Source organism: Eubalaena glacialis, chromosome X (assembly GCF_028564815.1).
Source record: "Eubalaena glacialis isolate mEubGla1 chromosome X, mEubGla1.1.hap2.+ XY, whole genome shotgun sequence".
NCBI lineage: Eukaryota > Metazoa > Chordata > Mammalia > Artiodactyla > Balaenidae > Eubalaena > Eubalaena glacialis.
Window position 1 is genome coordinate 45,066,089 of NC_083736.1, and position 22,448 is coordinate 45,088,536.

Below are 22,448 nucleotides of genomic sequence, written 5' to 3' on the forward strand. Positions count from 1 at the left end.
CACACTGAAGGTGTCAGTTCCTAGCTTACTGTCAGCCAGAGGTCACTCTTGCTTCTTTGCTGAATTAGTTAAGGTTCACCACAGAAACAAAACCAATAGTGTGTGTTTGTGTACAGATATGGAGAGTGGGGGTGGGGAGGGAGAGAGAGAGAGAGAGAGGAGGTTATGAGGAATTTGCTCATGTGATGAGGTGGCAAATTCAAAGTCCACAGGGTGGGCCAGCAGGCTGAAGACCCAGGGAAGAGCCAATGTTGTAGTTTAAGTCCAGGAATTCCCTCTTGCTCTGGGGAGGTCAGTCGTTTGTTCTACTCAGGCCTTCAGCTGATTGGATGGAGCCCACCCACAGTATGGAGGGCAATCTGCCTTGCTCAAAAGGCATCAATTTAAATGTTAATCTCATACAAAAACACCAGAAACATCCAGAATAATGTTTGACTAAATATCTGGGCACCGTGGCCCAGCCAAGTTGACACTTAAAACTAACCATTACACTTGCCATTGTGGGCCTCCCCAACATGACCACTTGCTTCATCAAAGCCAGTGAGAAAGAGACTGTCCTAGCAGGAGGTTCCTTACAAGATTATGCAACATAACCACAGAAGTGCTATCCTGCTACTAGTGCCGTATTCTGTTGGTTAGAAGAAAGTCACAGGTCCTGCCCACACTCAAAGTGATGGTGATGATGGGGGTTCTGGGGGCCATGTTAGAGCCTTTCTGCCATAGTCCACCTCTTGACTTCCAATGATTCACATCCCTCACACATTCAGAATACATTCACTCCCTCCCAAAATTCCCCGAAGTCTCATCCCATTATAGTATCTGCTTAAAGTCCAGAGTCTCATCATTTAAATCAGGTCCAGGTGTGGATGTGGTCCTTTAAGTATAATTCCTCTCAATATGATGATCTATGAAACTAAAGAGACAAATAATCTACCCCTATACAACCAACAGAAAATGGTGGGGAGGCGTAGAATACCCACTATAGACATTTCCATTTGAAAAGGGTGCAGGGGGTCTTGGGAGGCATCAAAGAGTCCATGGCAATTTTGAAATCCAGCTGGGCAAATGTTAAATATTCCCTGATTAGTTCTGAATCACTTGGTTCTGCCCTCTGAATTATCCTTCCTTTTTCATGAAAGGTGGCACAAGTTTGCAGCTGAGTAGTTTTATCAGCCTGCTTCCTGCCAATAGAATTTTGGGGGGTCCAAAATTTCTTTAATTTTGTACTCTCTCAGTCCAAGCTAACAGTGTTTCTGCTGAAATAACTTTCTCAAAAACTTTAGGAGTCTTCAGTGGATTTAATTGGGGTTCACTCCATTAGAAAAAATACATACACACAGATCTGTTCAAGATAAGCTCTTCTGTACCTTGGACTCCTGAGATGGCTAGGTACATAGCTCTTAAGCTTCCTAGAGGCCCTACTGTTTGAAAGGTTCCAGGAGGCATACCCTTAATCTCTTGAAAGGGCCCATTGTGTGAGTGAATACCACTCTGATCCTTTGATCTTTCTGAGGTTTTAACAAAAGGTTGTACAGCCACTCTCTCAGCCTTTTCTCAATGCCCTGCTTTCTTAAGAGTGCTTGGAAGCCATTTCTTTCTTTCTTTTTTTTTTTTTTTGGCCACACCGCGTGGCTTGTGGATCTTCCCCGACCAGGGACTGAACCTGGGGCCACAGCAGTGAAAGTGCTGAGTCCTAACCCCTGGACCACTAGGGAAGCCTGCCATTTCTTAATTTTTGCATCTTCTGCCATCTGGAGAGGCTGAGAATCAATCGTGTACTGGTTCTTTCTAGTTTTAACAGTTCTTTTCTTAATTTATTTCTCCCCTCTCACATTTTACTACGGGCAGCGAGAAAATACCAGGCCACACCTTCAACACTTTGCTTGGAAGTCTTGTTGAGTAAATACGCAAATTTATCACTTTCGTGTTCTACTTTCCACATTAACTTCAGGCAACAATTTCAATAAGCTTTTTTTCCACTACTTAACAGGGATTCCCCCATAACCCTGTGCCTGCCACACGGTAAATGCTTAATAAATTTTACTGTTGCTATTATTACATATACAAGAGGAAAAACAACACTTGTCTTCCAAGATTGTTGTGAGAATTTCATAAGATTATGTGTTCAACTGCCTGGTCTTTAGTAGTTATGTAGATCCCTTCCCTTTACTTCTGTTATGGACCGACTATTTGTGTCCCCCTAAAATTCATATGCTGAAACCCTAGACCCCCCAGTGTGGCTGTAATTGGAATAAGGAAGTAATGAGTTAAATAAGGTTGTAAGGGTGGGGCCTGGACCCAACCCAATAGGATTAGTGTCCCTTTAAGAAGAGACACCAGAGAGCTCACCCTCTCTTGCTCCCTCTGTGTGTACTCACTGAGGAAAGGCCATCCATGTGAGGACACGATGAGAAGGTGGTTGTCTACAAACCAGGAAGGGAGCTTTCATCAGAAACTGACCATGTTGGCACCCTGATCTCATACTTCCAGCCTCTAGAACAATGAGAAAATAAATTTCTGTTGTTTAAGCCACCCATTCTACGGTATTTTTTGTTATGGCTGCCTGAGCTGACTAATACACCTTCCTTGGGTAAAGTTCTTAGACTCTAGCGATCAGAACCCACCCTCCCTCAGTTCCCAACTGTTCAACAGATGACACTGGGACATGTGAAAAGCAACAGTCTGCTTTTTAAAACTATAATGTTCAGTTTTCTCTGATTATAAAATGTAGGATCATTGTCAAAAAATATAGAAAATCATAGTGAAGAAAGTAAAATTATAATTCCTTCTCTCTGAGATACCACTGTTAAGGTTTTAGTGAATTTATTTTTAGTATTTTTCTATATATGACAGTTTGTACATACACACACAGAATTAGAGTGATGCTGATTCATAGTGACTTATATTCTTTTTTCTCCTGTTTAATATTTATTAGAGCAGATTGCTTTCCACAGATGTCTTTTCCTCCAGAATGATTTCTCTCCTGGGCTTTTGACTTCCTGTTCTCCAGCCTATTCTGAGCCAGCTTCAGCCTGTTTCAGGCCCTGGCTCCAAGCCCAAAGGAGGTTTGCCCCCTGTGGACTTGCCTCAGGTCATATGACTGTTCAATAACTATGTTTTCACCTGCAACCTCACTGGGGAAGATGAGAGGAAATGGCAGCTCTGGGAACAGGTAGAAGGAGTGAACCAGAATCTGTGACTCCCTTAAGTCTCAGATTCAAGCCCTTTTTTACTAAAGCACAGCAATAGCATGAGAGCCATAAGCTATGATTCGTGGCGTGGGAGCAAGAGAATGCAAATGGGCACTGGGTGATAAGAAAGACCCAAGGTTAATAATGATCCAATGATCAATGCCAAAAGTGAAGAACGGAGCTTTCAGTAAAGCCTGCTACATACACAGATGTCTTTTGTGAGTGATTTTGGAGGAAATTAAGGAAAAGGGACTGAGTCTCATGGAGGGGTTGCTTCAGAGAAAGGAGAAGAGATCAGCCGCAGGAGGTAAGATACAAGTGAGATGCAGAGTACTTCAGTAACAGCGGGTTCTTCGAGCCAAAAGTGATCAAGTGACATTGAGAATATAGACATCTTGGAGAGACAGTCGAACTTCCCAGGTCTGGGATAGGGGAAAATTTGTCAACTGACATATGGAATTTAAGCCTGTGGCCTCTGGAGTCAGACATACTGGTTTGAAAATGTGGCTCCAATACTTATTAGCTATGCGAACTCGGGCAAGTCAATTAAATACCCTGTACTTCAGTTTCCTCATCTGTTAAATGGGGATGATAACAGTACCTGTCTCATAGGTTTGTTGTGAGGCATAAAATTATTTTGAAGGTTAAATGAGAACCTCTCTGGAAAGTACTTAGAATAGTACCTGAAACAAGGTAAGTGCTCAATGAAAGTTAATGTTAACTGTTAATATCATCATCTAGCTGGGTTACAGAAGTAATAATATATTTATTGAATATATAACTACCACATTTCCTCAATTCTATGATTTGGTATCTTTTTCAAATTTCTGAAATTGGGACTCATCACACCATTATTTTACATTTGCATTCAAAGTCATTTTCTCCCCGTCCTCCTTCAAAAGAATCCAAAACCTGTCTGACTCCCAAAACCATGCTCTAGGTCAGTGTTTCTCAGACTTTCATGTGGGGACCTTGTTAAAATGCAGTCACTGCACACATACCCAATATGTAGGGAACAGACTGCTGGCCTCAGTTCTCCACCTAGAGTAAAACCAGCCCTCTAGCCATTCAGCAAATAACTATAGTTTTCTCTTCTCCCTTCTTTCCTAATACCTTACATAGTTAGGCATCAGGGTCTGGGGATTCTTTCTTTTTTAAAATTTTATTTTTAAAAACTTATTGTGATAGCACATAACATGATAGCTACTCATAAATTTTCAAGTGTATGATATTGTTGTACTGTATGTATGTATTGTTGACTATAGGTACAATGTTGTACAGCAGATCGCTACAGCCTATTCATCTTACTTAACTGAAATTTTATGCCTGATTAATAGCTCCCCATTTCCTCATCCCCCCAGCCCCTGACAACCACCATTCCGCTCTTTATGAATTTGACTATTTTAGATACCTCATATAAGTGGAATCATGCACTTATATTTGTCTTTCTGTGAGTGGCTAATTTCATTTAGCATAATGTCCTCAAGTTTCATCCATGTTGTTGCAAGTGACAGGATTCTCTTCTTTTTTAAGGCTGAATAGTATTCTGTTGTATGTATATACCACATTTTCTTTGTCCATTCATCTTAATTCACAACATTTTTGCCATCTGGTTCCTCCTGTGTTAGTATATCCCTGACCCGTCTCCTGTACTGCCACAGCCTCCTACTGCACCCCCGCTCCACTGACTTCCCCATCCCAAACTCTTCTGCCCACTTCTCACAGTGATTTTTGCCTAAAATGTCTCCATTTTCCCCACTGCTTCAGTACTTTTCCTCCCCAATCATTCCTTTCCTGCACAGATCTTCCACTTCTGGTCAGGTCTCATCATTGTCCTAAGAACATTATCCCCATTACAGAATCCAAGCTTTGATTCATTCCGTGCTTCCTATCCATGACGCCTTCCCCCTTCCAGGAAAGGTTTTAGGAATAGCTAAGAGTAGCTACCATTTATTGAGTACTTACTCTATGCCTAACTCTGTGCTAGGCACTTTATGTAGATTATTATTTACTATAATAGCCCTATGAGCTAGATATTTTCTAATTATTCCCATCTGATGTGAGGAAATTAAGGGTCAAATAATTTACCCCAGTCTGTCTCTATACATGTAGACTACGCCTTTGTCTTTTCTTACTAATTCCCCCTCACTCTCCCTCTCTGTTTAAATAACCATCTCACTACTTTCAAAGCATATAGGAAATAAATTAACTAAGCTTTGGTTCCTTGAAGTGCTTCTGGATTCTGCTTTCATAAACACATTATTTGTGGTTTGCTGTAGGGAAATGGTGCCTCTAAAGCTTTTGAAGGACTTTTAAGCCATTTTGTTCACATACATTGTTTAGCCATTCTCTGCAGTCTTTATTCGTGTTGAAGTGCTCAGCAAACCCCTTCTTTCTGGATATTATAAAGCTGAACCTCAGCCATGCCCCGGCACAAGCATTCCAGTCCCAAATGAGAGGACTCAGAATGAGTGCTGGTGCATTGGCATCTAGCAGAGTGAAACTCATGGGCACACAGCAGTGTCTCTGCAGCTCTGAGGACGGAGTGGGACTGATGGGGTTGGGGAGGAGAAAAGGGATTTTCCCTTTTACTCTCTATACTTCTTTATTGTTTGATTTGTCTTTATACAATGAATGTTATTTAGTACTTGTCTAACAAAAAGAGATACAATTATTTAATTAAAAATAAAGGACAACAGACAAAGAGGGAAGTTCGGAGAAAGACTGCAGAAGAATCATAATCATCCAAAGCTAGTTATCTCCAGGAATAAACAAATGATGCCATTTGTGGTCTATCAGAATGACAACAAATATTTTAAAGTTTGATAATGCTCATGGTTGGCAAGCATAAGGGGAAATAGGTGCTACCCTCCACTGTTGATGGATGATTGGTACAGGTTCTCTGGAGGCAATTTTGCAGCGTGCATCAGCATTTACCATTTATGTATCTTTGACCCAGCAAGACTACTGCTAAGAATTTACCATATGGATAATACTCAAAAGCATGTAATGGTGTAAGCATATAAAGATACTGCAGAATTTTTCATAATGGCAAAACACTAAATGTCCATCATTGAAGTTTGGTTAAATAAACTGTGGTTCATCTATTAATACTGAGAACATTAAGCAGCTATTTAAAACCAAGAGGTAGAGCTGTAGTGCTGATATGGAATGACCTTTTTGAAAAATTTATTTCTTTGAAGTATAGTTTATTTACAATGTTGTGTTAATTCCTACTGTACAGCAAAGTGATTCAGTTATACATATATATTAATTCCTTTTCATATTCTTTTTTCATATTCTTTTCCATTATGGTTTATCACAAGATATTGAATATAGTTCCCTGTGCTATACAGTAGGACATTATTGTTTATTCTTTCTCTATATAATAGTTTGCACCTGCTAATCCCAAACTCCCAATCCATCCCTTCCCCACTCCCCCCTTGGCAACCACAAGTCTGTTTCTGTTTCATAGATAAATTCATTTGTGTTCATTAGATTCCGCATATAAGTGACATCATATGGTATTTGTCTTTCTCTGTCTGACTTACTTCACTTAGTATGATAATCTCTAGGTCCATCTATGTTGCTGCAAAGGTCATTATTTTATTCTTTTTAATGGCTCAGTAATATTCCATTGTGTATACGTACCACATCTTCTTTATCCATTCATCTGTCGATGGACATTTCGGTTGCTTCCATGTCTTGGCTATTGTAAATAGTGCTGCTATGAACATAGGGGTGCATGTATCTTTTCGTATCAGAGTTTTGTCTGGATATATGCCCAAGAGTGTGATTGCAGGATCATATGGCAACTCTGCTTTTAGTTTTTCGAGGAAAGTCCATACTGGTTCCATAGTGGCTGTACCAGTTTACAGTGAGGTGGAATGATCTCAGTGATGTGTTCTTAAGTGTGAAAAGTAGGAACTGTTACTATAGTATGCTACCACTTGTGTCTTTCTTTTTCCTGGAAGAATACACAAAATTGTCAAAAGTAAAATTACATTTGGATAGAAGGACTAGGGTTCTGAGGCTGGAGAGTTCGGTTTTTTTGGCCGTGCCCCATGGCATGCAGGATCTTAGTTCCCTGACCAGGGATCGAACCCATGCCCCCTGCATTGTAAGCATGGAGTCTTAACCACAGGACTACCAGGGAAGTCCCCTGGAGAGCTTTTAATCTAAAATTTTAACTATTTGTACATTACAAATATTTTATCATGTGTGTATAGCTTCTAAAGAAACAAAAATACCATTCTAAAATATCAAAGAGGGCACTGACAGACTTGAAAAGCTTGGTCCATGGACTTCAGGTTAAGAACATTTGTTTTAGAGGAAAGAGCCTGCCCAAATATTTAATGTTCCATCTCTTCAGCCTGGTAGTTCCCCAAGATCAAGGGCTCTAGAGACACACTGGTGGCAAGGTTTATATCCTGGAAAGTCACTCCTGGGCAAATAGTCTTTAGCAAACAAGGGCCATGTGAGTGTTAGAAAATTAGGGCATAGCTTTAACTACCAACTCTAGGTTTCTTTCTTTTTAAAAAACTTTTCATTTCTTAATTATTATAAACTCACAAGAAATTACAACATTAGCACAGAGAGGTCCTGTGTCCCCTTACCCAGTTTCCCCTAGCAGTAACATCTCACATAATTGAAGTGCATATCAAAAACAGGAAATTAACTGGTTCAATACAATTATCTAGACTTAGCTCTTACTCAGATTTTACTAGTTTTTGCATGCACTCATTTTTGGGGTATGTCTTTGTGTAAAATTCTATTACATTTCATCACACGTGCAGATGGATATAACCCTCACCACAATCAAGAGACAGAAGTGTTCTGTCACAACAAAGGAACTCCCAATGTTGCTACTTTATAATTATATATTTCCTCTCATTCCCTATATGTTCTTAGCTGTTCTCCATCTCTATATATAATATTGTCATTTTTGAGAATTTTATATTCTCAAAAGGGAATGGAATCACAAAGGGATTAGCTTTCTTTCACTCAGCATAAGCCCCTGGGAATCCATCCCTGTTGCTGCCTGTATCAGCAGCTTGTTTCTCTTTATTACTGAGTTGTAATTCATTGGGTGGATGTATTACAATTTGTTTAATCGTTCACCCACTGAAGGATGTTGGGTTGTTTCCAGTTTTGTGTAATTACACATAAAGCTGCTTTGAATATTCATGTACACGTTTTTTTGTGTGAACATAAGTTTACATTTCTCTAGGATAAATACCCAGGAGTGCAATTGTTGAGTCCTATAGTACAAAATTGCCAGAGTGTTTTCCAGAGTAGCTTTACCAGTTTTTGTTCCCACCAGGAATGTTATGAGAGTTCCAATTACTCCATTCTGGTCAGCACTTAGTATTGTCAGTATTCTTCATGTTAGCCATTCTAATAGGTGTGTAGTGATATTTCATTATGATTTTACTTTGCATTTCACTAATGGCTAGTGATGTTGAACATGTTTTCATGTGTTTTTAGATCCATATCGTCTTCTTTGGTAAAGTGTCTGTTCAAGTGTTTTGCCAATTTTTGAATCAGATTCTTTGTTTTCTTATTGTTCAATTTTAGAGCGTTCTTTATATATTCCATGTACAAGTTTTTTGTTGGATCTGGGATTTGCAAATATTTTCTCCCAGTTGATGGTTTGTCTTGTCATTCTTTTAACAAGGTTTTCCCACTGAGAAAAAACTTTTAATTTAAAAAAAGTTTTAAAATGATGGAATACAATAGGAGACTTTAAAAATTTTTTTAAAAAATAAAAAAGTTTAATGTATCTATTTTTTAATGGATTGTGCTGTTGATGTCACATCTAAGAACTCTTCCTCTAACCCAAGGTCACAAAGATTTTCTCCTATGTTCTCTTCAAAAAGTTGGTGGGAATGTAAATTGCTACAGCCACTATGGAAAGCAGTATGGAGGTTCCTCAAAAAACTGAAAATAGAACTACCATATGATCCAGCAATTTCACTTCTGGGTATTCATCCGAAGAAAACAAAAGCACTAATCTGAAAAGATACATGCACCCCTATGTTCATTGCAGCATTATTCACAACAGCCAAGATACAAAAACAACAAAAGTGTCCATTGATGGATGAATGGATAAAGAAATTGTGATATATATATATATACGCACCCAATGGGTCTTTAATTGAAGGAACTCAAGAGATACAGACATTACTCACAGACATTTTTCACAAACACGTTCAGAAAGGTTCTGTGAGTTGCCTCAGTGGAAACTATATGGCTGACCTCTGAGAGTCCTCAGTTTCCTTATGTGTGAAATGAGGATGATGACTAACTGCCCTTACTTCATTTGGTCTGAAGAGCAAACAATATACCTTCATCAAGGCTCCTCCAGTTGCTAGCAAGAGAAACCTACTTAAGTTAGCTTAGTTAAAAGGGGGACTTATTGATTGTAGGGTATAGGGAGTGTCATGGAACACAAAGTCATTAAGTGCAGCCATGTTTCAGGAGGGACTAAAGCTGTGAACTAGAAAGTTATCAGGAATCAAGGTAATTCTCTGTTTCTTTTAATAACCCTCTCAGTCCATGTGGTCTTTGTCTTTCCATATCTGCTTCAGTATTCACTTCACAGTCAGAAGTCAATCCTGACTTCTCTGTTTTTCCATGAACTTGACTAAATAGAGCTTCCCTATTGGGTTTACAAGTCCTAGGTTTAAGTGACCAGCAGAGACTGACTAGCATCTCTGTATTCCAGTTCCAAATTCTCAGGATGGAATCTGGTTGTCCCAGCTTGGATCAGGGATCTTGTATGGTTCAATCAGCTTGGCCCAGAAGTCAGGATCGCAACATGGATGCCAGGACCTTACCCCTATGAGGGGAAGGATACAGTTGTCAGAGAATGGGGATGGTGGGTTCGGCAGACTTCTCAAAGCAGATAATGTATGAGAAATTATTGAAAAAATATAAATAGTGGATGATCCCAATAATGGCCATCGATTGTTTCTGTCTACTACCTTTTATCTCTATTTTTTTCTGGTAATAGATTCTATTTCTTGGACCATAACGATGATGGACACATGATCCAAGCTGAATAGATCATGGTACCTCATCCCCTGGCTAAGCTCACTGTGCTCAGCCCTGCCATTTATCATCTTTCTGGAATCCTTCTTCCCTCCATGATCTGGCCATTCAACCCCTCCCATCCTTTTAGGCTTTACCTTGGGCTTTAGTAGTGTTTATATTCTGTCCTGCAGAGTTGCACGGATTTCATGTTCTCTGCTGACTTTTCACTCTTGTCCCTAATGCTATACACAGGGAAGTCTTTAGGGAGGCATCTGGGTCACTAGGAAAGGGATGTAAACTTTTCCCAGAAGTCTCCTAGCTGACCTCCTTTTATACTTCACTGGCCAGAACTGGCACCAATCACTGGTCAAGGAAAAGAGTGTTGCTGTAACTGTCATAAACCAATCACGGGCTCATCTCCTAGTGCTGGCCCACCCTCCCTGAAGTCAAGAGTTCTCTGTTGGAGTCTTGATCAGTGTTGGGGTTCTGTTAGCAAGAAGATAGGAGAATGCCTGCCAAAAGTATCTGTCACAGAGTGTGAGCTCACAGAGGATAGGCTTCTTGTGGTTTACTCTGTCTGATCCTGGCTTCCTTCAACTTGCAGGCCACCTCATCCAGACCTTCATTTTCTTCCTTTGTTTTCCTCCTGTTGCATGGTATTGGACCAGTTTGTGGCTTCTAGACCATCTCCTAGAAGGGGAACAGCTCTGGTGAAAAGGAACAGATGTGGCAAAGAAAGGTGAGTGAACAGTTTCAAGTCACTTTTTGCATGTTCTGTCTGCCTTCTTGCAGGAAGCATTAGGTAGGAAATATCTAACATATAAGGCCACATAGCGTAGGGGTAGGAGCTGGATTCCAGAGGCAGATTTTCTGCATTCAAACTCCAGTGTCAATAGTTAATAGTTGTGGTAACTTTGGCCAAGTAACTAAACTCTCTGTGCCTCAGTTTATTAGGTACCTCATAGGGTTGTTGTGAATACTGAAATGAGATAATAAATACAAAACCCTTAGTATAGTGCTTGCACATAGTAAGTACTCACTAAATATTACTAGTTATTACTCTATTATTCACACTACTAGAAAAGTCTGGAAGGAAACAGTGCTGTGTCTGAATGGTGGCTTTCAGGGGATTTTTAATTTTCTTTCTTACACTGTTCTGTATTTTCCAAGTATCCTACAATGAAGCATGTATTGCTTTGACAATCAGAATATGACACATCAAATTTCATTAAAATTAATAAACCTACCTAAGGAGACAAAAGACCTGTATGCAGAAAACTATAAGACACTGATGAAAGAAATTAAATATGATACAAACAGATGGAGAGATATACCATGTTCCTGGATTGGAAGAATCAACATTGTGAAAATGACTATACTACCCAAAGCAATCTACAGATTCAATGCAATCCCTATCAAATTACCAATGGCATTTTTCACAGAACTAGAACAAAAAATTTTCACAATTTGTATGGAAACACAAAAGACCCCGAATAGCCAAAGCAATCTTGAGAAAGAAAAATGGAGCTGGAGGAATCAGGCTCCCTGACTTCAGACTCTACTACAAAGCTACAGTAATCAAGACAGTATGGTACTGGCACAAAAACAGAAATATAGATCAATGGAACAGGATAGAAAGCCCAGCGATAAACCCATGCACGTACGGTCACCTTATCTTTGATAAAGGAGGCAAGGATATACAGTGGAGAAAAGACAGCCTCTTCAATAAGTGGTGCTGGGAAAACTGGACAGCTACATGTAAAAGAATGAAATTAGAACACTCCCTAACCCCATACACAAAAATAAACTCCAAATGGATTAAAGACCTAAATGTAAGGCCAGACACTATCAAACTCTTAGAGGAAAACATAGGCAGAACACTCTATGACCTAAATCACAGCAAGATCCTTTTTGACCCACCCCCTAGAGAAATGGAAATAAAAACAAAAATAAACAAACGGGACCTAATGAAACTTAAAAGCTTCTGCACAGCAAAGGAAACCATAAACAAGACGAAATGACAACCCTCAGAATGGGGAAAATATTTACAAGCGAAGCAACTGACAAAGGATTAATCTCCAAAATTTACAAGCAGCTCATGCAGCTCAATATCAAAAAAACAAACAACCCAATCCAAAAATGGGCAGAAGACCTAACTAGACATTTCTCCAAAGAAGATATACAGATTGCCAACAAACACATGAAAGGATGTTCAACGTCACTAATCATTAGAGAAATGCAAATCAAAACTACAATGAGGTATCACCTCACACCAGTCAGAATGGCCATCATCAAAAAATCTACAAACAATAAATGCTGGAGAGGGTGTGGAGAAAAGGCAACCCAGTCTCCTTTTGCCTGGCCAAACTCAAAGGATCTGAGGCTAATTATCATGATCCTATCTGCCCATATGTGCTTCCAGTCTTGCAAAATATTTTCTCATCCAACATTTCATCACTTTCTCCCAGGAATCCTGTGAAATACTGGCCCAGGATTTTGTAGTCATGCTGATAGACAGTAACATGTATTCTTTTTGATGGTTTCAAATGTCCCCATTTAAGACCATTCTTGAGTTTCATGGTGAGTTAAGGGTAGGAATACTGATTTAATTTTAATGAAAAATTTTTTAACATCTTTATTGGAGTATAATTGCTTTACAATGGTGTGTTAGTTTCTGCTTTGTAACAAAGTGAATCAGTGATACATATACATATATCCCCATATCTCCTCCCTCTTGCGTCTCCCTCCTACCCTCCCTCTCTACCCCTCTAGATGGTCACAAAGCACCGAGCTGGGACAAAGTGAGAGAGTGGCATGGACATATAGTGATGAAATGTTGGATGAGAAAATATTTTGCAAGACTGGAAGCACATATAGGCAGATAGGATCATGATAATTAGCCTCAGATCCTTTGAGTTTGGCCAGGCAAAAGGAGACTGGGTTGCTAACAGCTGAGCTTTCTGAATGGGCAGGACTTGGGCCCAGAGTTATAAGGCTGGAGGCAAGTTGGGCATTTTGAGTTGAGACTGGGGCTTGGAGAGACAGTGGTACTGGGGGCCTGTCCTGAGGGCATAGGGAAAATAAGAGGAAGGGAATTAGCATTTGTTAGCCACCTGGAACTGTCAGTTACTTTACATAAAATTTCAAGGAACTTAATCCTCACCCACAATTCTGTGAAGTGGATTTTTCAGTCTCCAATTAAAGATGTGTGAATTGAATCTCAGAAAGGCAAAATGATTTCCCCAAGGTCCCAGCAGACAAGAGCATGGATTTATGGATTCAAATCATATGGATTTTATCTTTACAATGTTGGGGCCTTTATCTTATGTTATACCATGTTCCTTGTGGGTAGAGTGACCATACACCTTGGTTTGCCCTGGGCCAGTCCCAGTTTATACCTGTATTCATGGTGTAATAATGAATAGCCTCTTTTTACTTTCAAAAGTGTCCCAGCTTGGATGATACATTGTATGGTTACCTTACCAATGGGGAACAGCAATGGGGGACAACCAGGTCAGAGGGGTTCACTCTCTGGTCCCTCTGTCTTCCTTGAAATGCAGCATAACTTATACGCTTTCTCCCTTGATCAACAGACTCAATTCAGCTTTGTCTTCTTGTTATGAGTAACAGCTACCATTTTTGAATTCTCATTTAATCCTCACAACTCTATCATTAGTCCCAATTTAAAGATGAAGAAGCAGGTACAGAAGGACAAGTGACTTGCCTAAGGGTCCAAAGCTAGTAAGTAGAGGCAGGGCTTCAACACAGGTCTGTTTGACTCCATAATCCAGGACCCACTGGAGAATCTCCATGTGAACCTGCCCAAACCACAGGGCTTAGGATCTATGATAATGTCATACTAGGACTCTGCACAACACTCTGATTTCACTCCCTTTTCTGTAGCAGAGGGAGGAAAAGTTCATGGTATCCCTGTTCTCTTCCAGATGGTCTCAAAGTCCCCCAACATAGTCCATACTACAAATTTCAGAGAGACATCCTATCATTGGAGTATGTCCTTCAGACCTTGTGCTCAAGTCATCAACCATCTTTTCATTCTTTTACTCTTAGATGCCTCTTACCATGGTTTTCTTACATGAAAATCCCATGAAGCAACTATCCTGGTGGACTTGGGATTTTGAGTAATTGGTCCATTCACAGGAGAGCCCTGGGAAAATACAAGCAGGAGTCTTTCCATTAGGGAAGAATTTGATCAGAGCCAGGCAGAGGGTCAAGGACAAACTCAAAGGCCTGTGTGAAGTTCCAAGAGGACCCCAGTCCCAACAAATTGCTAGAGTTTTGAGTGGAGAAACTGAGGCAAAAGACTGGGCCTTTGTAGCTAGTTGATACCTGGAGCCTGGAGAGAATTACAGAAGAAAGAAAGGAAAGAAATAGGAATGGTTACAACTTGGAGGCCAGTCTCGGGTCTACTAGGAAAGACTAGAATAAGGAGAAGGAGGTGATGGATGACAAAAAGACTTTTTAGTAGCCTTACATATTTATTTAATAGAAATAATCAACAGAACAGATATAAACACAAGGGACTGCACAATTCTCAAGTTCAGAGGCAGCAAGAACCTACTTCTCTCCTTCCTTCAGCAACAGCATTTTTATCCAATAGGTTAGCCTTCCCCACTTCCTTCATGCTCTGAAGAAAAAGTAGGTGCTGCTTGTCCTAACAAGAGCCGACAGGAAGTGCTCAGTGGAGTCACTGTCTCATAAGCCACTCCCAGAGAATTCAGCTCTCAGTCCCTGGCTACACTCTGCCAGCCCCAAGGGTGATGGCACGGAGGTGGGCAACTGCTGTTTTCCTCTGAACGGGTCTCCTGCTTCTCTTCATCCTCAGCTCTCTCCTCAGCCTTGTTCACTTTGGCCATCAGGCTCTACATAGGCAGAGGGGATGATGTCAGGCCTTCAGGCATATCATGGACTAGGTTCTTGAGAAGGAGAGGGAGAAGGGGATCCAAAAGGCCAGCCCTAGCTGCTTGGCCACGGTACTGGCACCTGAGTATCTGGTTATCTTTTAGTTCTCATGCTGAGGGTTCACAAGTCAAGAAAAATGTGTGGTCTAGTCTGGCTACTCCCTAACTCAAGGCCACGAGCTTGGTCACATGACCAGATGGAAAGCCCCCAAATAATTGGGTGTCCTGTCAGTGTAATCCACAGAGAGGGATGATAAGACACAAAGAGCTCTCCCTACTCCTCAACTCAAAGATGCCCAGCTAGAATAGAGCCTGTAGGCTACACTTGATCTTGAGTGACCAGCACTTGGTGGCCATACCCTTGAGGAGCAGAATGGGATGGCAGTAATCAGTGTAGCAGTTGATACCTTGTATCAGCTACTGGATTGTGAGGAAGGGCCCCTTGTCTTTAGCCCTGTTACTGAAGCAAAGGTAGACCTAGGTGTACACATGGTACTTGCCACCCTGACTGAGCCAAAGTGCCTCTGCCTGGTAGGTGAGGTTGTGCAGGGAAGACAGCAGATCTCGGGGCTTCCAGTTGTGTAGGAGTGATGACTGGGGCAGCTCCTCAGGATGGATTGGAGTTTCTGGAAAGAAAAGAGTAGCGGGTGGCTGTTAAGGATGAAGGAGACCTTCAACCTAGAGTTCCATCAGCTCTTCGGACTCAACTCACCTCTATCCCTGCCTTCCAAAGGACCTGAAGGTTTTTTAAATGGGAGAGCAACTTGTTTAAATTGTCTCAAGAACCACAGACCTAGGTTTGAGGCTGGGCTGTACCACTCACTAGCCAGGTAACCCTGAGCAAGGGATTTTAACTTCTCTAAGACTCCACTTCCTCAAAACGTAAAACAGGGTAAATAATTTCTACTTTAATGTGGAGATTATATTAGACAATGTAGGAAAAGTACCTGGGACAGTTTGGCACATAGGGGACGTTCAACAAACAGAAGTTATTACTCATTACTGAAAGGAAGACCAAATGAATTAGCTGAATTTTCAAGCCCCTCTATTACATGGCCCTAACCTGTGTTTCAGACTTGGTCTCCTACTGCTTCTCTATTGTGGCTTTCAGCTCCAATTGCATGGGATAAATTCCTGTCTCCTCGTCCTGTCCATGTGTGCTTCCACTTCTATGTCTTTGATCACACTCTTCCCCAGCTCAGATTGTCATCACTCTCCTCTCTGCCTAGCAAATCCAGCCCATCCTTCACATTCCCATCCATCCAGGAGGCAGAGCTGCAGGGCAACAGAGTGAGGTGAGCAGAGGAGAGTGAGGAAGGGGTGGCCAGCTGCCCCTCAGATGCAGTGACAGTGTCTCTCCTGGCTTTTGTTGGGGAAGTGGAAAAATAAGCCTCATTGGTGAAGAGCATGGGACAGAGGTGGGACAGTGGTGCACAAAAACACCATTTGAAATTTCTTTCTGAGACCTCTGTGTCCTTAGATTGACACAGAGGGAAGGGATTGCAGGCCACTCCAGTTAATTAGCCCACACCCTCCCGACAAGAATCTAAGTTCTCAAGGTCCATAGACCAAGTGCTTCTGGGCTGCAGAGCTGAGACCAATTAGAGTTAAATTTTCTGGAAATTTACTTTTAAATACTTTAACAAAGAGAGTGGGAGCCATGTGTGTGTATCTGGTTAGTGTTGATCAACATCCTAGGAGCTTTTGGTTAACATCTGAAGTATCTTAATTAGAAATGCACAAGCCATGTGTTAGTTTTCATTTGAAGAAGCCCACGCTCCAGAGGGCTGGCACCAATACTTAAGTTTTCTCCAGTTGATACCAGAGATTGTGAAATAGCATAATGCAAATTAGAAATGATTTTTTCATTGGTGAAATGAATGCTGCTCAAGACATGTAGACTGGCTAGAAATACACAGGCTCTCCCACCTCTTATGTACAGGCTACAAGAATTTAGCCAGCCCAGTAGCATAATTCCTGTGGAATGGTGCCTCTAGGCTTGCAATTCCCAACTGGTTCAGTATTCTGAGGCTTACTGCAGCATTTGTCACCTGAATCCTACCATTAAAAGATGTCACATGGTCCTTTGCCTCCTTCTGCTACAGGAGGACACAGCAAAAAGACAGCTATCTATGAACCAGGAAGCAGTCCTCACCAGACACTGAATCTGTTAGCACCTTGATCTTGGACTTTCAGCCTCTAGAACTCTTTTCTTGCAGCCACCTTCTTCCCTGTATATGATCTGGTGCCTTGCTGGGAGGAGAAGCAACAGCAGCCAGCAGCATCTCACCACGTTGCCCACAGATAGCAGCGCTTCCACAAAGGAAACAACATATGACGACCACAAACAACTTCCTGCCCATAGTCCTCAAGATCCAAGCCATCAGTAAATTCCAGGATATTCACAGCTGTTTTGTTCACTGATGTAGCCCCAGTGTCCAGGACACAATCTGGCATGTAGCATACCTTGAGAATATTTGTTGAATGAGAAAGCAAACCAGTCTTAAGTCTGACCTTACAGGTGAGTTACCCTTTGGAATTAGCGACACTGCCTCTGGAAACACCTGTTAGAAGTAGCTTATTTTCTATGAACACCACACAACAGAAGGGAAACTCTTAGTCTCCATCATCCTAAGTGTCTGCATGAAATAACACATGATCCTCAAACTCAGTTTAACAGAATTTTCTTAAAGACTACAGATTCTCAGTTTCTCTAGTCTCTTAGATGAAGGTACCAATTCAGGTCAATCAACATTTTCTAAACGCCTACTGTGTTCAATATGGGCTGTATATTACTGGCCCATCTTTTCAAAACCAACAATCATCAGCATGATACATTCATTTACATTTATATTAAATTCTTTTTCTCAGATCTAACCAAAAATGTTGAAAGTCAAGGTTGACAAAAATTAAAACAGTAAACACAGAGATAACTTTTTCAATTAAGATAAGTAGGATGTGAATTTTCTTTTTCATACTAGAAGCAAGTAAAACACACATACACACACAATTACCAAAATAAAACAGAACCTCTGGGAAAAAAAAAACACAACAAAACGATGTCACATGAAAAGCACTAACAGGGAATCTAAAGGGATCTGAGATTTTAGTGAACTTATAGAAGAGGCCATATTTTTATGCCTGCTTATTCTCTCCCTTATACTCTACATCTGGTCTGTCAGCAAATCCTGATGGTTTGACCTTGGAGATATTTATCCAGAATGCAACCACTTTTCACCATGCCCACTGCCATCATTCTGGTGCAAGCCGCCAGGACTCACCTTTAACATGATTGCAAGAGTCTGCCAACTGGACTTCCTGTTCTGCCTTAAGACTCCCTTAAGTCTTTCTTTCTCCATAGAGCAGCCAGAATGTTCTTTTTAAAATAGACATCACATAAGTCAGGTCATATCACTTCTCTGCTCAAAACCCTCCAATGGCTTCCTGTCTCATTCGGAAGAAAAGCCAAACTGCTAACCATGGCTCCCAAGAACACAGGGGATCTGGTGCTCCGCTCACCCACCAATCTCCATAGTTAGTCTTACTTTATTACTCTTTCTGTTCATTCGCTCCCCTTCAGCCTCATTGGCCTCCTCACTGTTCCTCAAGTATTCCAGGCACCAGGCACCCTCTCTTCCCAGGCCCTTCTCACTTGCTTTTTTCTTTGCCTGGAGTGTTTGCCCCCAGAGAGGTGAATGGCTATTTCCCTCACTTTCTTCAGCTCTTTACCCCAAAGTCTTTTTCTTTTTCTTTTTTAAAATAATAACAGCTGCTGTTTTTTAAAAAAATTAATTAATTAATTAATTTGGCTGCGTTGCTGTGCATGAGCTTTCTCTAGTTGTGGCGAGCGGGGGCTACTCTTTGTTGCGGTGCGTGGGCTTCTCATTGTGGTGGCTTCTCTCATTGCGGAGCATGGGCTCTAGGCACGTAGGCTTCAGTAGTTGTGGCACGTGGGCTCAGTAGTTGTGGCATGTGGGCTCTAGAGCGCAGGCTCAGTAGTTGTGGCGCACGGGCTTAGCTGCTCCGGGGCATGTAGGGTCTTCCCAGAGCAGGGCTCGAACCCGTGTCCCCTGCATTGGCAGGCAGATTCTTAACCACTGTGCCACCAGGGAAGTCCCAAAAGTCTTCATCTTAATGAGGCTTTCTCTAGCCACACTCTCTCCATTCCAATGCTTCTTATTCCCCTACCCTGTTTTATTTCTCTCCTTAAAACTTGCAAGAATATATATACTGTATATTTTACTAATTTCTTATTTGTTGTTTACCTCCCCTGGGAAGATGTAAGCTCCACAAGTGCAAGAATTTTTGTGTCTGTCTGCTTTATTTCCCACTATTGTCTTTAGTGACTAGGGTATGCATGTAGTAGACATTCAATAAATATTTGTTGAGTGAATGAATGAATGTTTCTATAAGACTGGTATGGCAGATTAAGGTTAGTAGCAAATCTTTTGCTACCCTTCTCCCTGAGAGGTAGAGTCTAATTCCCCTTGCCTTAAATCTGGGCTAGACTTAGTGATTTGCTTGGCCAAAAGAATGCAGCAAAACTGACATTCTGGAACTTCTGAAGTTACGTCATAAGACTTGTAGCTTTCACACAGGTTTCTTATAACACTCCCTCTGGAAGCCTTAAGCTGCCATGTGAGAAATCCAACTGCCCTGAGACTGTCACGCCACAGAGTTCCCATGTAGGCACCTTGCACAACAGTGTCATCTGAGCCCAGCCTTCCAGTCATCCCTGCTAAGGTGCCAGATATATGAGTGAAGCCATCTTGGACCCTCCAGACCATCCCAATCCACCAGCTGAGAGCAACCTCAGTCATGTGGGACAGAAGAATCATCCAGCCAAACCCTGATGGAATTCCTGACTCACGCAATTATGAGATATAAGAAAATGGTTGTTTTAATCCACTGAGTTCTTTTTTAAAATTTTATTGGAGTATAGTTGATTTACAATGTTGTGTTAGTTTCAGGTGTACAGCAAAGTGAATCAGTTATACATATACATATACCCACTCTTTTTTAGATTCTTTTCCCATATAGGTCATTAAAGAGTACTGACTAGAGTTCCCTGTGCTATACAGCAGGTTCTTATTAGTTATCTATTTTATATACAGTAGTGTGTATATGTCAATCCCAATCTCCCAATTTTATCCTTCCCTCCCTTTCCCCCCTGGTAACCATAAGTTTGTTTTCTACATCTATGACTCTATTTCTGTTTTGTAAGTAAGTTCATTTGTATCACTTTTTTGATTCCACATATAAACGATATCACATGGTATCTGTCTTTCTCTGTCTGACTTTCTTAGTATGATAATCTCTAGGCCCATCCATGTTGCTGCAAATGGCATTATTTCATTCTTATTATTTATTTATTTATTTAATTTTTTGGCTGCATTGGGTCTTCGTTGCTGTGCACGGGCTTTCTCTAGTTACGGTGAGCAGGGGCTACTCTTCGTTGCGGTATGTGGGCTTCTCATCGTGGTGGCTTCTCTTGTTGCGGAGCATGGGCTCTAGGCGACCAGGCTTCAGTAGTTGTAGCACGCGGGCTCAGTAGTTGTGGCTCGTGGGCTCTAGAGCGCAGGCTCATTAGCTGTGGTGCATGGGCTTAGTTGCTCCACGGCATGTGGGATCTTCCTGGACCAGGGATCAAACCCATGTCCCCTGCATTGGCAGGCGGATTCTTAACCACTGCGCCACCAGGGAAGTCCGTATTTCATTCTTTTTTATGTCAGGCATTAAGTTCTGGGGCGGCTTGTTACACAGCCATAGATGATTAGGACCCCCAGGAAATATGAAGCTATCTTTCTCAAAAGCCCTTCCTGGGTGCCTGGGGAAGCAACTCATGTTTCTGGATACTGTGCTAGAGAATATTATCAGTCCCTTGAAGGAAAGCTAGACAACTCTGAGAAGACCAACTTCTGGTACGCCCCCCCCCACCCATCCCCACATTAGGGGCAGAGGACACAGGCTAGAAGGAGGAGGCTGTCGTCACTGGACAGCCTGTCAACCTTCTCAGGTCACTTGCTCACTGAGGACACATATTTCTTAATACTGTCAGCCAGCTTGAGGCACATCTGGTCAGAAGTCAGGGGACACTGGCAGGCCCTAGAGCAACTGTAAGTATTTCAATTCTTCAGGACTTCCAAGTGGCTCTTTAAGAAAAAAACATAACAAACCCATGACTTAACCTTCCAGATGGTAGGAAGCTGAGCCTGAATTACAACAGTGTTATCTGTCCCTGACCTTGTTCCAAAGGAACCTGAAGAGGAAAGAGAGGCCCGTTCACTAGTTACACTTTCTAGTCAGGTCTAATTCCCTTTTAAAAGTGGAAGATTCATCATGATGATCATTTTGTAATATGTAGAAATATTGAATCACCATGTAGTGTACCTGGAACTAGCATAGTGTTATAGGTCAATTTTACTTCAATTAAAAAAAGAAAGAGAAAAAAAATCAGTGCTTAACATCCTTGAGCGTATTTCAAGCTTTAACCTGAAAAAAAGGTTATATGTATAACATTTATTTATTACTGATAAATAAATATATTTTTACATTTCCTTGTTAGCTTTGAGGCGAACCTTATGTCTACTCACCAAGTGGCAGTTATAATCCGGAATGTAGAGTGTGATCCATTTAAACCAGATCAATTTGAAGTAGGTCCAGGCCTAGAGTCCTTAGTCCAGCACTAGAAACTGACCAGATGCCTATTATTAAAATAAATTCTTTTTTTTAAAATTTGGCTGGGCAAGACTTTTATTGGGTACAAGATGATCATTTTTGATAAAGAATTATAGTAGAGATCTTAAATGAAGATAACAAGGCTCAAAGAAGTTTGGTCAAAAGACCAAAGCAGATCCAGACTTGCCACCTGCCTTGGAATATGGGATTATTACCTGTTACCATTTCTCTGCAGTGCTTCAAGATGCTACTTGTTACAGGACTTAAGAAGCAACTGTCCCCTAAATAATGGTACCTGCCTCAGAGGGTTATTATGGAGACTGAATAAATACGAAATAGTGCCTGGCATATAATAAGCTATTATTGAAGGCCCCGGGAATCCTACATTGCTGCTCATAGCTCTTGCTTGTCTGAATATTGGAGGGGTAGGTAGGCTGGGGTAGCCGTGTCTGGAAGGTGTCCAGAAGGGGACCACATGATATACAGAAGGATTCTCAGTCCTGAATCTGCTCTAGCCTCAAGAGCCCAGGAGGAATCCACCTTTGCCCCACTGACAACCCTCCCTCAGGACAATGATATGAGGACAAGAAAGAACTACCCTTAAATCAAGGATAGAAACCCAGGG